Source organism: Bombus vancouverensis, chromosome 5 (genome assembly GCF_051014615.1).
Source record: "Bombus vancouverensis nearcticus chromosome 5, iyBomVanc1_principal, whole genome shotgun sequence".
Lineage (NCBI taxonomy): Eukaryota > Metazoa > Arthropoda > Insecta > Hymenoptera > Apidae > Bombus > Bombus vancouverensis.
Window position 1 is genome coordinate 11,799,714 of NC_134915.1, and position 13,670 is coordinate 11,813,383.

The window sequence follows — 13,670 nt, forward strand, 5'->3', positions numbered from 1 at the left end:
ACGCCCTTTGTTCCGGCGAGTCCCCATTCAACACATTCAGGCCAGCCTCGACTCGCGATCCGTTTTCCCATTAGGGGTAGCGCTGCTGTAATACCCAATGAGCACCCACCAATGGCAGCAGACTGTGTCCATGGAAATAAACCGTCCTCTTTTGCCTACTGCTATAAATCCAATGGAAAAAATTATCGAGACTACAGAGAATTTCTGCGTAGAGTCGTCCGTCAGATGCATTTGTCCATCGATTTGATCTTAACATTTAGCCAATCGACGAAGAAGAAGCGACTCCGTTTCGTAGATTTCTCTTCGAGCTGATGGATTTGTTTCGAGGATTCGTGAAAAATAAAGAGAAGATAAAAAGTTGAACGAAGATACTTTGGTTGATTTTTAAGTTTCGCTAACTAAAAGCCGGACACCCTGTACATTCGGAAGATCCTTCGAGTTTCTTTCCCGCTACACTGTGGAAGAATTAGAAATGTATCAGACGATGCGATTTTCTCGTTTCTCGATTGTGGTATGATATTTGTAAAAAAGATCAGTTTTATCCAGCAATAAATAAATTACAATAATTAAAGGTTAATCTAAAAACGAGTAAAAGCTATCCTATAACATTTGGAATCGCTTGCTATCCCTGCGACGATTATACCAAAGCCCCAGAAAATTTTGTTATTAATTCGAAATTAATATCACAAATGGCAACAGTATTGTCCTTTATTTCCATAAATGTTTGAATAAAATTTCCATGATGATAGAACCCTCGACTACCTTTCTTTTGATCTCTCTGTATTTCTAGACCGCGCAACAATTTCAAAGTTTAGGCCGGTAGTGCAGAATTAGATTTGTACATTGAACAGTGCCGTTATAGCGGCAAACACGGATCACTTGGTCGCTGACAAAGACATCGTTTCCGAATCCCATCGGCATTGGAGACAGTTGTAATTTAATATATCGGGAATCGACGGATATTCGCAGCACGATTCGAAATCGGTGGAACGTCCGAGAGAAATTACGACGACGCGGCACGTCGCGACGGACTCGCACGTCCACCGTTTATACGTCGGTCCGTGTTCGGATTAATTTAATGAACCGCGATGTTTGCACGCGTCTCTACGTGCGTTTAATGTCGATCCCAGCTGAAGTCGATGCCACGACAATGGTATCGGTTATATTCGCTGATAAAATCGTTTTGCATTGAATCGTATCCTTCGTTTACAAAAAGATATATTACATATTAAGCAAGTAGAGATACGAATTTTGATTTTCACTTCATCAAAAGTTATTTTCATCTGTCTGTTCCATCGTACCAGGTTTGTGGTAATTACGGAATAATTTTATGCAAATATTTATTAAATGTTGTATAACAACTTTCATGTCAGGATTATCGTTTCAAGTTTCAACTCGTATAAGAAAATCATCACGACTATTCTGATTATTCGCATCGATCAGTAAGGGAGTTTTCATGTTTTTATTATAAATCTTTATATCGTTATGTAGTTTTATATCGCTATGCGTATTTTGTAGTAAATGTTTCTCTTTCTAATGTGACTGATAATCAACGATAGAACAAGAACGGCTGGTATCGTCTCGTCAAACTGAAACCCGGACGAACAACGATGCACACCAAATACTAAAAATTTCTTGGATGGAATTTACAACGCCCTTTTAATGGAAGTTTGAAAATTTCTAACGTTGGGTGATAAAAAAGAAAGAGTAGAAATACGTCGCATAAAAAAAATTGCTGTAACTCGTGACGAAGCGAAAGGGGAATGTTTGCAGGAATTTCATCTTTTTGTTGTTTCGCGTTGAATGCATCGCGTACGTTGATTTATAAAATATAGATTATCCAGTGGCCGATCGCACGTGCGTCGACTCGATGAATCATCTCACAGGTGTCTCGATGGCTTTTCGTATCGATCCGGATGTGTCCGCAATGAATTTTAGTTTACCACGGTTCAGTGCAAATGCAAATTTACCATGCTATTAAGGTCCGATCTTTTAATTCGAATATCACCGAATCTACATTTTCATACGGAGGATATATTATTGCTTTATTTCTTCCGCGAAATATCGAAGCTTGTCACAAACACGCGTTTCCGAGAATTTCATTTTGAAGGTAGAAAATTATTTTCCAGCGAGTTGCTCGATTTACATACGAAGCAACAAGGTTGCAAAGCTTCTGTGCAGCGCCTGCTTCAACAATTTAGTGGCGTTCGACTTGATTCTTAGGAAAATCACTATTTATATCTCGCTGACGTAGAGGTGCAAACAGAGGCTCGTAATTCGACGATTTAGAAGCGCATCGCGATTTAGAAGGCTGAATCAGCAGATTGCTTTCGTTTTGATAGCTTATATCTTGATACGTTGAATGCTACGAAAGGCCTTAATACTTTTAATTCATATGAAAGTTAAAAATAAAGGTACGTTAAAATTTATACGCTCGTACAAGCTACCAGATCTTCAAAATCACAGGTTATCATGAAACAGATGTAAATTAAATTTTACACAACCAAATATACTTTATTTTATGATTTATGAAAATACGGATCTTCATTCAACTACCATAGAATAATTGAGACATCATGAAATGTTACAGAATCGTTCAAAATCTCTCGTCCATTATTTACGAAAATCTAAAATTAAAAATTCTAGATAAGCTGTCCAAAAAACCTTCACAGCGTCCTATATTTTATCTAAAGATAGACAACCATAACATTGATTGTCACAGGACAATTGCAATATCTCTCAAAACATCAGAAAATCGGCAAAAATTTTATCTATCATACGTATTAGAATCCAAGATCTATGATCTTAGATAAGCTGTCGAAGAGACACTGACGATTCCGGGGACGTTCGGTGATCCAGGAATCGTTATTTGCAGAGGCAGTACCGGAAGGGCTAGCAGGGTGAAAAAAGAAGCCAGAGGCTTTCCCGGGCTGTCAACACAATTTGCGTCATCGCAAGCAATTCCGCGAGTCGCCGGGAGGTTCGCTTTCCGGCAGATTGCATACGACGATCGTGATGAGTTTGCTTTCGCGTCGTAGACGACTAGGACGACGGATATCACTGCCGGAGCCAACTGTTCCGCGGAGTAAACATACCCAAGGATAACACGAAGGGATGGATCAAGCCACGAGCGTCGGAAGCTGGGCCTTTTTGTACAATAATTGTTGAAAATTTTGGATCTTAATAGCCGAAATAATGGTATAGGAACACTAAATTTACACTTAGAATTCATATTAGAATTGTTATATATTTATTTGATAAGCGATTTCAAAGATATTCATCGATACACACTTGCACGCGTCTCAGCACTTTCTTCCATATCGGACTGTTAACCGACTGAACACTTTACATTCATTTGTTTTCGAAACGCCGCGCACACACATACTTCCACACACTGATATTCACATACAAGTATCACTACTACGCATCTAACCTAGTCTAGTACATGAAATTATACATGTTTCAATAATAATATTAGTGGTTATTAATATCAGTGAATCTACAAGTTACTGTACATATGGTCGTTGTAGCTGATAGAATTCTGGTGTGCAAATAATTGTATAATTTTACGAGTTACAAGGTAAATAATTCACATTATTGGTGCATTTTAACAAAACGATCTTAACAAAATGATTGATCGATAGATGTAACCTTAATATTTTTACTTGACTTTAATTTAATAATATAAATAACAAAGTTGCTGATTAGTCGATAATTAAGAAAATGATATCAATACCCTTTGCGTAATAAATTCCATTGAACATTTTATTCCAACTAATTTATACTCAATATGATATTTTCAAAAGCTATTTCTAATTTAGTATTTTCACATTTTCAACTAATAACGCATCTGTATGTTAATATATTTCTATTAAATTAAGTTGGATAACATAATATATACAAAACGCTATATTTTGCATAGTAAAAATAAAAGAATTTATTACTAGCATCGTGCGACAGAATTCGCTAATACTTCGAACTAATGAAATTCCTCTAATGATATTAGCTCAATCGTGCAAGGAAGCTGAAAAACGAATACACTGTTACATCCATGTTAATACATGGATATTCGTGTATTCGTAGCGACAGTTAACTTATCTAAACGTCTGAGCAGAGTGTCGCCGGTACTGGTCGGCGTTAACTTTATCGAAACTCGTTTCAGCGAATACTACGAGTTGCGTCGTGCCGTTAACCGGTTTCCCTACGCTGGAAATTGGACGAGAATTAGGCACTGTTCGCTCTCCGCTTAGATTACGAAGCCAAAGGAGACGCGTGCCTTCCGCTCGCCAGACACAACGTTTGCCTCGTGTTTTCGGACTCGTTGCCGTCGACTGCGTTCCACTTGAGAACGAGCCACTTTGTCAGGAAGTTGTTCGGAAGAGATGAAAACAGAGAATTCCGTGTTTCCAACTGGAACAGATTGGGAGGGTGAAAGAGTTAGGCTCTGTACGAATTAGAGAAAGGTGTTTGGGGTTTTGTTTTACGAGCGTGTTTTTCGAATTTGTTTAGAGGAAGATGCGAAATAAAGTTGAGATTGTTTGGAGATCTGTTTGTTTACACATCTTCTTACGTATTTTACCGTTAACCAGTTAGCTGTTGCGATCTCTTCGCTGTACCGAAAATGTGCCGCATAAAATAAACGATGACGAGTATACTCGTCAAAAACACGCGTTTCCGAGAATTTCATTTTGAAGGTAGAAAATTATTTTCGAACGAGTTGCTCGATTTACATACGAAGCAACAAGGTTGCAAAGCTTCTGTACAGCGCCTGCTTCAACAATTTAGTGGTGTTCGACTTGATTCTCAGGAAAATCACTATTTATATCTCTTAAGTTGTTAAGGTACACTGGCTGGATTTTATTCCGAATAAATGAATAATAATAATGATGATAATGGGCATGCGTATCAAAAATCGTTTCTGATGAAACGGCTTTACTGCACTCCAAAGGTAGAATAATCTTTTAATAACGTCGGATGCGTTAATTGCACTTAAAGTAAAAACAATCTAAAATACCCGAATATCAGACTACATATTTTTCCAGATATTTAAAAAAAAAATATTCTAAAACCAATCAAAAACTTTCTTAAGCACACGTTTCATAACTCTATTAAATTTGATGGTAACGTTAGGTAACCAAAGTATAAAAAATTCTCGATGAAAAAAACATTCGTCGATCAATTCGATCGAAACCAACAATTTTTCTCCCACCTAATTCTCATTTTGTCATGTCGCTGAGGAAACATTTCAAGCGATCGTATCTTGGCAATCATATCCTTCACACAAAGCAGCGTACGCGAGGAAACCCGAGGATCTTTCCTGACGTGGATGTTAAAAGGGCGTCGAAAGGATTCTGTTACGAGAAATTAGCGATCGTTGAAGCAAGATCTTTCACCAGCAAGAATGCTTGGCAAGGAGCGGGGTAATGGAGTTTTCTTGTTCCTGGCCTTTTTCCTCTCGCGCGACTCGCGTTCCAACCGTTCTTCGTTCCCTTGCAACGAAGATGCTGTCTCGAAACAACGAGCGTTACTATCTTGGCCTTGTGCATACAGGCTAATGTGCCTAATTTACCCAGCCAATCTAGTCCCGTATCTCAAACTTAATAATCATTGTTTGTACGCGACGACCGTGAACCGGTGCGTCTGATGATCTCGTCTGCGAAAGAGGATCTCGATGAGGGCTAATATAGCGTCGACTTGCCACATTGCTTGTAAAGAACGTCGAATATCAGGCTTTAGAGAAGTTCATCTCGTAATATCAAGAAATAATCGCATCGTACTTGTTCAGATATAACAATTTGATGCTTGAAATATTTATTCAGTCATCGTTATACCATCTTCTGTAACAGAACACCCTCGCGATATGGACTGAGATATTTTTGAAATTCTCTATTTATTTTCCACAATAATGTCCTTTTTCTTCATTCGATAATTAAAATTCGATTTAATCAATAATTTGACTCGCAGACGACCATCTTGTCAAAGCGAGCTCAGCTAATACGAACGGGGCTGAAAAATTAGGTATCCTATAATCATCATTTTAAAAGTATATGATGCATATCTGAATTGTCGTTAAAATAGTAAACATTCATGGGAACGAGTCTACATAAAGCAACGCAACATGAATTTTCCGAAACTGCGAAATTCTTCGAATTGCACGGACGTCGTGGAAAGTGGAATAATTTAGTAGAGTGCTCACCGAAACTAACAATTGTTCAACATCAGCCATGCCAGCAGACTTAATTTCTGATTCCCTGCACGATGCACTTGGTCACACGCGTAAGCGCGTCCATCGTTCGAATTCCTTTCGTCCGTCCCAGCGATTTTCCAGTAACAAGCTGCAGCCACTCGACGCCAGCACCTACGTACAACAGTATCCTGGCATTGCTTTTTGCAATTTGCGAAATGGAGTGTCGGAGGCCAATTAACCGTGAGCCAGGATCGTTCTACTGGATTCGTTGAATTTTTCAAGAGACACAGGGATGGTCAGTGTCGTGCGTTGAAAGGCAAAGAAAGCCGCGCGCGGCGTATCCACGCGGAAGAAAGTTGGCAGCAAAGTCTGTGAAAACAAAAGGGCTGAAATTAACGGGCCATTACGAAATGGCTCGCGGGAGGAAAGAGAGACTACGCTCTCTTTCGTCGTCGCTAAACTCGCGAGCAGCGCTCAATTACGTTGATGAATTACGTGTACCTACTTCAATCCGCGCGAGGACAGACAATGAATTCATCTTCGTCATAATTCTGCGGAGGATGAACCCGCTGACGTATATTAGTCGCGTAATCCGCGGATATTTCACCACGAAGACGCGTCACTGTTCGAAATTTTCGGGAAAATCCTGTTGGCTAACGAGCAACGACGATCCGCTTCGAATCGTCGCCTAATTTCCGCGAAAATGTTGCATCGTGTGTGCCGCTAATTATCGTCGAACGAGGTAAGAATGATCGAATGTGACGGTGTCAATTTCAGGAACCTGACCTCGCAGTTCATACGACTATATAAATATAAATAACACAGAGACAGATTTTAGGTACCATGTATAAATGTTAGAGAATTATCGTTTATACAAATTTCGGTATCTGTTTCAGGATTTATATTATACACGTAATGTATTTACAACAAATTTTTGATTAATTATTCATCATATATATATTCAGATATAGATAAGCATCGGAAAGCTCAATTATGTACTCTACTATATATGCCTATCAACAGGTTAGATATCTAGTAATGAAATAAACATAAATTAGGGTCAAAATCTGTGAATTCCATCGAGTTAGTAATAATGTAATAATGCCATGCCAGAAATCCAATCCCCTAATGTGACATATTTCCAATATTTTAAAAATTAACTCCGTATCTCGTCAAGTTACAATTTATGCTACCACATTTCAAGCATAATAAGAAGAATAAGAAGAACTCCAGATTTTGTGGGTAATAATTAGCATGGATGACAAATACGTAATCGAAAGCCAAGCGGATGTTCGTGCTATGACGGGAGAAGAAGAAATCTCTATGTATACGTGGAGATCTGGTTGCACATAAAAAATATATACGTATGTACGTGCGATTAGTTCAAGTCTAATGTGAATCGTTGGAAATCGTTGGAAAGTTGAGAGAAAAGTCATAAATTATTATCGAGCCACGAGTTGTTGAAGGATCGTTGAAGTATCGAGAATTAGCTTTAGCCAGGAACTTCAAAAGAACCAAGTTACAGAATGAAATTATTACACCTGAGAAGTAAAAACGTGTCTGCAACGGAGTAGTTTCGCGGAACGATTCATCTCGATCGACGAACAGGTTACCACAAGCGACTGCTACCGGTTGAACAAGCGCAATCGAACCGACTTCACTTCGTCAACCGAAGTCGAACGTAATTGTCGATGTTCTTCACACCGTGCCGATACTTCCGAGCGCGACTTTCGACCTGCAGCCTAATTGAAGTCGGCAACGCCGAGTCCTTTTATTATGGCGAACAAAAGGCGCGAGCGGCGAGCAGTCACAAAGCGCGGAACTCATTACGAGCGGAGCCGGGGCGAGCAAGTCAGCCGCTAGCTACGCGGCGGCGGCGCGAAACCTTGATGAGAAATTCCGGAATGGAAACGATCGACTCCGCGGAAAAGTCGTTCGTTTCAAGGCGTGGGATCGGGGGGAGAAACCGGCAGAAAGGGTGGCAACGAAGGGAAATAAAAGCGAATCGCGCAAAGGAAAACACCGAGAAGATTTAAAGGATGGGAAGGTTTTAAAATCCGCTACGACGCGAACGATACTATGAACTAGTGGAACGTTGACGATAATGGGAACATTGATTGTTGGGTTCGATACGGAGAGAATAAGATGTAGTAGACTTTACATGTTACACCTAAATTTATTTTATTATGAAACGGACTATATAAAATTGAGATAACTATTTTTATTTTAATTAGGATACAGCAGATTTTAAATTGCCGTACGACGTAAAAGTACGACGGGGTGCAAAGCTTATAAAAGAGTGTCATAGTTACGTTACAAATATTATTCTTTATAAAATATCTTGAATTCTATAATTTCTTACATCATTCACTGTAAACCTGACCAATAAACCTAGGGAACTAAATAATATATTCCTCTGAAATGTTCAACACTAATCACGAACGTAGGTGAAACAAGACTACTAAGCACGCGCTTGTACTTACGTTACGCGCGAAAATTTCAAAGGATGATGTTCCACGGTTTCCGGCTGCGCGGCAACGCTACAAAGTTTCATAATGGAGGAACTAGAAGAGCCGTGAGTTTCTGTGCTCGTGATTCGCAGCAGCTCTCCGCTCGTCGATTGCTTTAAAATTGGAAACTCGTAAATTCGATGCGGGCGTTTTACACATCCCTTCTGCAACGGTCTCGTTCGTGCGGTTTTTCGCGCATTTCGAATTGCACGTTCCGCTCGTCGATACGGTAACTTTTAACCCGAATTTGTAGTTTGTCCGAGAATTCGCGGGGATTTTTCAATGACGGTCGTTCTCCAGAGAACTAAACGCTCGTTAGAATGAGACATTGTGCTTTCATTATCCTGTATGAAGGTATTATTTTATAAATTTTTGAAGGGAATACAATTGAGGCAGGCATAAGATTTATCTAATTTTAAGAAGTCAGTTTTTTCAAAATATTGTACCATGGCTTATAGTGTATTTGAAAGACGTTATGAACTTACTCCTGCGACAATTTTTACGTCAAAATACAGGAATATATGAAAAATGTTTAATTTCATTAAAATCGGTATCTACAACTGCTTATTTTTCATATTTATAGAATATGTCATATGCTCGAACCAATCGAATGATCGATGCGTAAAACACCTATAACATGCGTTAGGAATAATACCAACATGTTGGACACAGAGTTTTACGAACATATACACATACACGGTATTATATATATAGCTATGCTTGGAACACATAAAATTTTATTGTACCATGTAACAAATGTATGAACAAATCTTTTAACATGTACTTAAAAAGATTTCACGTGTATAGCTATCAAATTAAACCGCTACTTCCTTAAAGGAGAGTGGATAATGAAATTCCTCCAGTAAAACAAACCCATCCCTAACATCACCGACAAGTTCCTCGAAAAATCCCAGAGATCCTTTATCCTTCAAACGAACTCGTATTGTTTACGAACGTCTCGACTATTCGCGCCGCGAAAGAGGGTAACTACCCCTCAAAAGCTATCCTCCGGCCGCGGTGGCCTTCGCATTATTTACGCCTGGCTCGTGGGTCGAGAGGGACCGCCGGATATACTACTTTCGGAACTTGAACGAACTTCTGACGGAAACCACGATGGCCGCGGCAAACCGGAAATTTATGGATTTTGTTCTGCCTTTCGGGCTTCTTCCAGTCAGGCTAGGCATTTTGATTTATACCGTAACCGTGACGATATCGGAGGACGAGATGCTTGTCGAGAGGCCAGTTTCATCAATTTCACGATGGAACCGTATCCCGAGCCACTCGCTTGTTTGCCAAATCGATTAACTCTGCGAAATAAAAGGTGGAAAAATTTCATGAAATTATAAAGTAGACTTTGGATATTCATGCAAATTTATATTTTCACGAACGTAATTAGAGAAACGAAAGCTAGTTACAAATTTGTTTCATCTACTGAATGTAATAAAGAGCACCGTGCATCGTGTTCTTTATATATTTTTGCGTATCATGCGCATTATTGCATCTTTTGTATTTCCCATAAATGTATAAGAATTCGCATCAATCAAGTGCTTCCTCGTTAAAATTTCAAAAATTTCAAAGAGCGAACCTTGGTCTGTGAGCGGCTCGATTGTCTCAAAAACATTCGCTGCTTCTCTCATTCCTATCTGATGCTGCAGCATCGAAAATCTATCGCGAAGGAAAGAAGCTTACGACGAACGTGGTACGGTAATGCATGAGAAATTCGTTTTATAATAGAAGTCGTTAGCACAGCATATCGACGTGTATCCGCTTCAAGGGAACGTAGGTTCCTCCGTCTTCCTATTTTGGAGAAACGTTGCAGCGGAACGTTATTCGAGAACACGAGGCTGAGTCAATTTTGTATCGGAAACAACCGAGACACGGGATCGCTGGTGCCGTGCGAAGAGACCGGACGAGAAATTGTTCGAGTTTATGATACATGGATATGACTCTTCGGGGTTGTAATACAATCACCTCGGATATCCTTGCTGTTCGTTTTCATCGACGTTAATGATGGGAACAATTTAGGGATGACAGAGAACAAATCCCGCGAAATAAAGGTGGATATTCTTCGATCTTGGAATATTACAGCGAGTATTACATTTTCCAGTAGTTTTGTTTTAGTTATTTTCTAGGAACAATGAAAGACTGTGTTATTTATATTCCCCGATCAATTTTTGGTACGAAGCAAAGTTATGCTGTTCAATTATCTAAATTCTATTTTTACTCCACAAGAATAACAGACAGAATTTTCATATCACAATTAAAAAATTCTTCAATTTGTTCGTAAACATGAAGTACCACCGAGATGATTGAGATTGATTTTTCCTATTTATATTTGTCTATAAATTATTTCTCGTTGAAAGTTATTATTCACTTGACTAAAAAATCTGCTATGATCGTCTTTGATATACGAACCATCCTAGAATAATAGGTACTAATGTGATTCTGCATAGATACACTGTTATAGGCTTTAATAAACGTATGATCATTACTATAATGACAGCATCAATATATATATACACATAATTTTTTTATTAATATTATTTTTATTCGAACATTTCCGCGTCCATAAAAACCACTGCAATCTACGCACCGGGAATACTTAGACATTAAGCGCTTTACAAGGGACGGTTTAATCGCAATTTCATCAGGGGATCGGCTTTATCCAGCAGGAAATTTCCCTGTTTACATCGATACCAAGTAAACTCGGTTCAGTTCGTTGGCTCGTACCAACGAGAACTCCTCTTTCTCTTCAGGCGTCTCAACTAAATATCTCGTTAACGAAGGTAACCCTGCACGCCGTAATCGATAAATGTCTAAACGATTGAAACCGACGATTCACGGAGCTTACAGGCTATCCTTTCCAGTCTTAAAGGACTCGTCCACCAGTTTCTTACGCCATTTCCAACGTAACGAACCTCGATCCTTTTCCGTCTATATATTTCGATTTACCTTTTCACTGTGATACTCGCGAATTTTGTCGTACGTGGGCTTAATTAAAGCGACTACTAACTAGCATAATGTATATTCAACTTCCAATAACCAAGCAATATTTTCCTTCCTAGTCTTAAACTGGAATTACCGACGGCTAAAGTATACAGCTTATATCGCAAAAATTAAAGTGCAAAGCATAGGGCAAGATTTATAATACAATAAGAAATATAAGCTTTTTCTATTTATTGATATATTTTACGAAAAATCATTCAAACATCTAAAAATGTACCGCGATGAATCTATGATATTTCTATGGAAAATTACGAAATAGTAATTTTGATCATACCGGTAGTGCTAGGATTAAAGGACTCGTTCGCTAATGTCCTAGCCCATTTCCAACGTAACGAACCTCAACTCAATCCTCTTCCATCTACACATTTCGATTTATCTTGTCACTGTAATACTCACGAGTTCCGTTGTATCTGTGCTTAATTAAAGCGACTGCTAACTAACATAATCTATAACAAGCTCCCAATAACCAAACAATATCTATCCTTCCTAATCTTAACCTATTACTACCGACAACTACAGTATACAACTTGTATCACAGAAATTAAAGCGCAAGGAATAGGATTAAGTCTATACCACAATAAAGTAGCATATTTCATTCGCGTATTTTACGAAAAATCATTCAAATTTCTAGAAACGCTCCATTGAAGATTTATAAAATTTCTATGAAAAAATTACGAATTGATAATTTTAACCACTTTAGTAATTCTGGTGTTAGAGAACCCAGTTCGCCAGTATCATAAATAACATTTCTAACGTAACGAACCTCAATTCTATCTACATGTTTCAATTCACCTTGTCACCGCGATACTCGCAAGTTCCGTCGCGCGTGCAACTTAATTAAATCGACTGCTAACTAACATAATGTATATCTAGCTTCCAATAACCAAACAGTGTCTAGAAGTTCGCTCGGGGGGTAATTAGTTAATGTACCATTGGTCGACGAATTCGCTGACGATCGTGTCTGCACCGCGTGCAGAAACATGTTGGATAGACAAGGTTAATTTCCAACGGAGGCATTCGAGTTCGTTAATAAATCAGACAGCATCGGCCCATCGTAGACGTACAAACATCCCCGCGATGCTGCTTAATCGATACCCGGCTTAATGACTGCGATGCGTTTCGGCTGATGGCCCGGATTCGACGCGAGACGTCGCCTAATCTAAGCGGAGCCGTTTAAACGGCGCGGTGAACGCTGATCGACGGCCGCTTAAGGAGTCGTGATTTCTGATAGATTTGCTAAATTGCAAGCAATTCGGGCGTAAATGCTCGTCGAGCTTGCGAGTCTCTCGATGCCGTACGCAATGCAACTTGCAAACTATCGAACCAAGTTTCGCTGTCACACATCGTCTCGTATCGGTTGATCGATAAGTAATTGCAGATTAAGGATTAAGTTAATTTTAGAGAAACTTTTGGTTTCGAGTGTTACGAACGAAGAGTAACGATTGTAATAACTTTTGGACGATACCATAAATTGTATATTTAATTTAGAAACTTTGGGTTTGAAAAATGAACAGCAAATAAGATCGTTTCACAATTTTCAAATACAAACTACATAAATGTCACGAATAGAATGGAATGAATTACTGATTACGAACATTTGAACGACATTCTATATATATGTATATAGATAGACGTCAACTGCAAATTTCTTGATTAAACTCCGGAACACAGAGAAGCAAAGACCATTGAAATCTGAAAATACGTAATGAAATTTAAGTAACGCGGACGATTAACGGAAGAATTTATAGTGGTTGATGTTGCCGAATAAAAAAAAGAGAGATTTGCTAGATTGCGTTTTACGCCGATACTACTAGCAGAGATTTTAACGGTGCTTTATATCAAAATGTATGTACAATGTACACAGCACCGTTCGATACAAGAATTGCATCCGATACCGGTCGAATATCTGTAATCTCTGGTGAATATACTGCATGGTTTTCGTTCTTTCCGAGTTATGTAACCGAGCC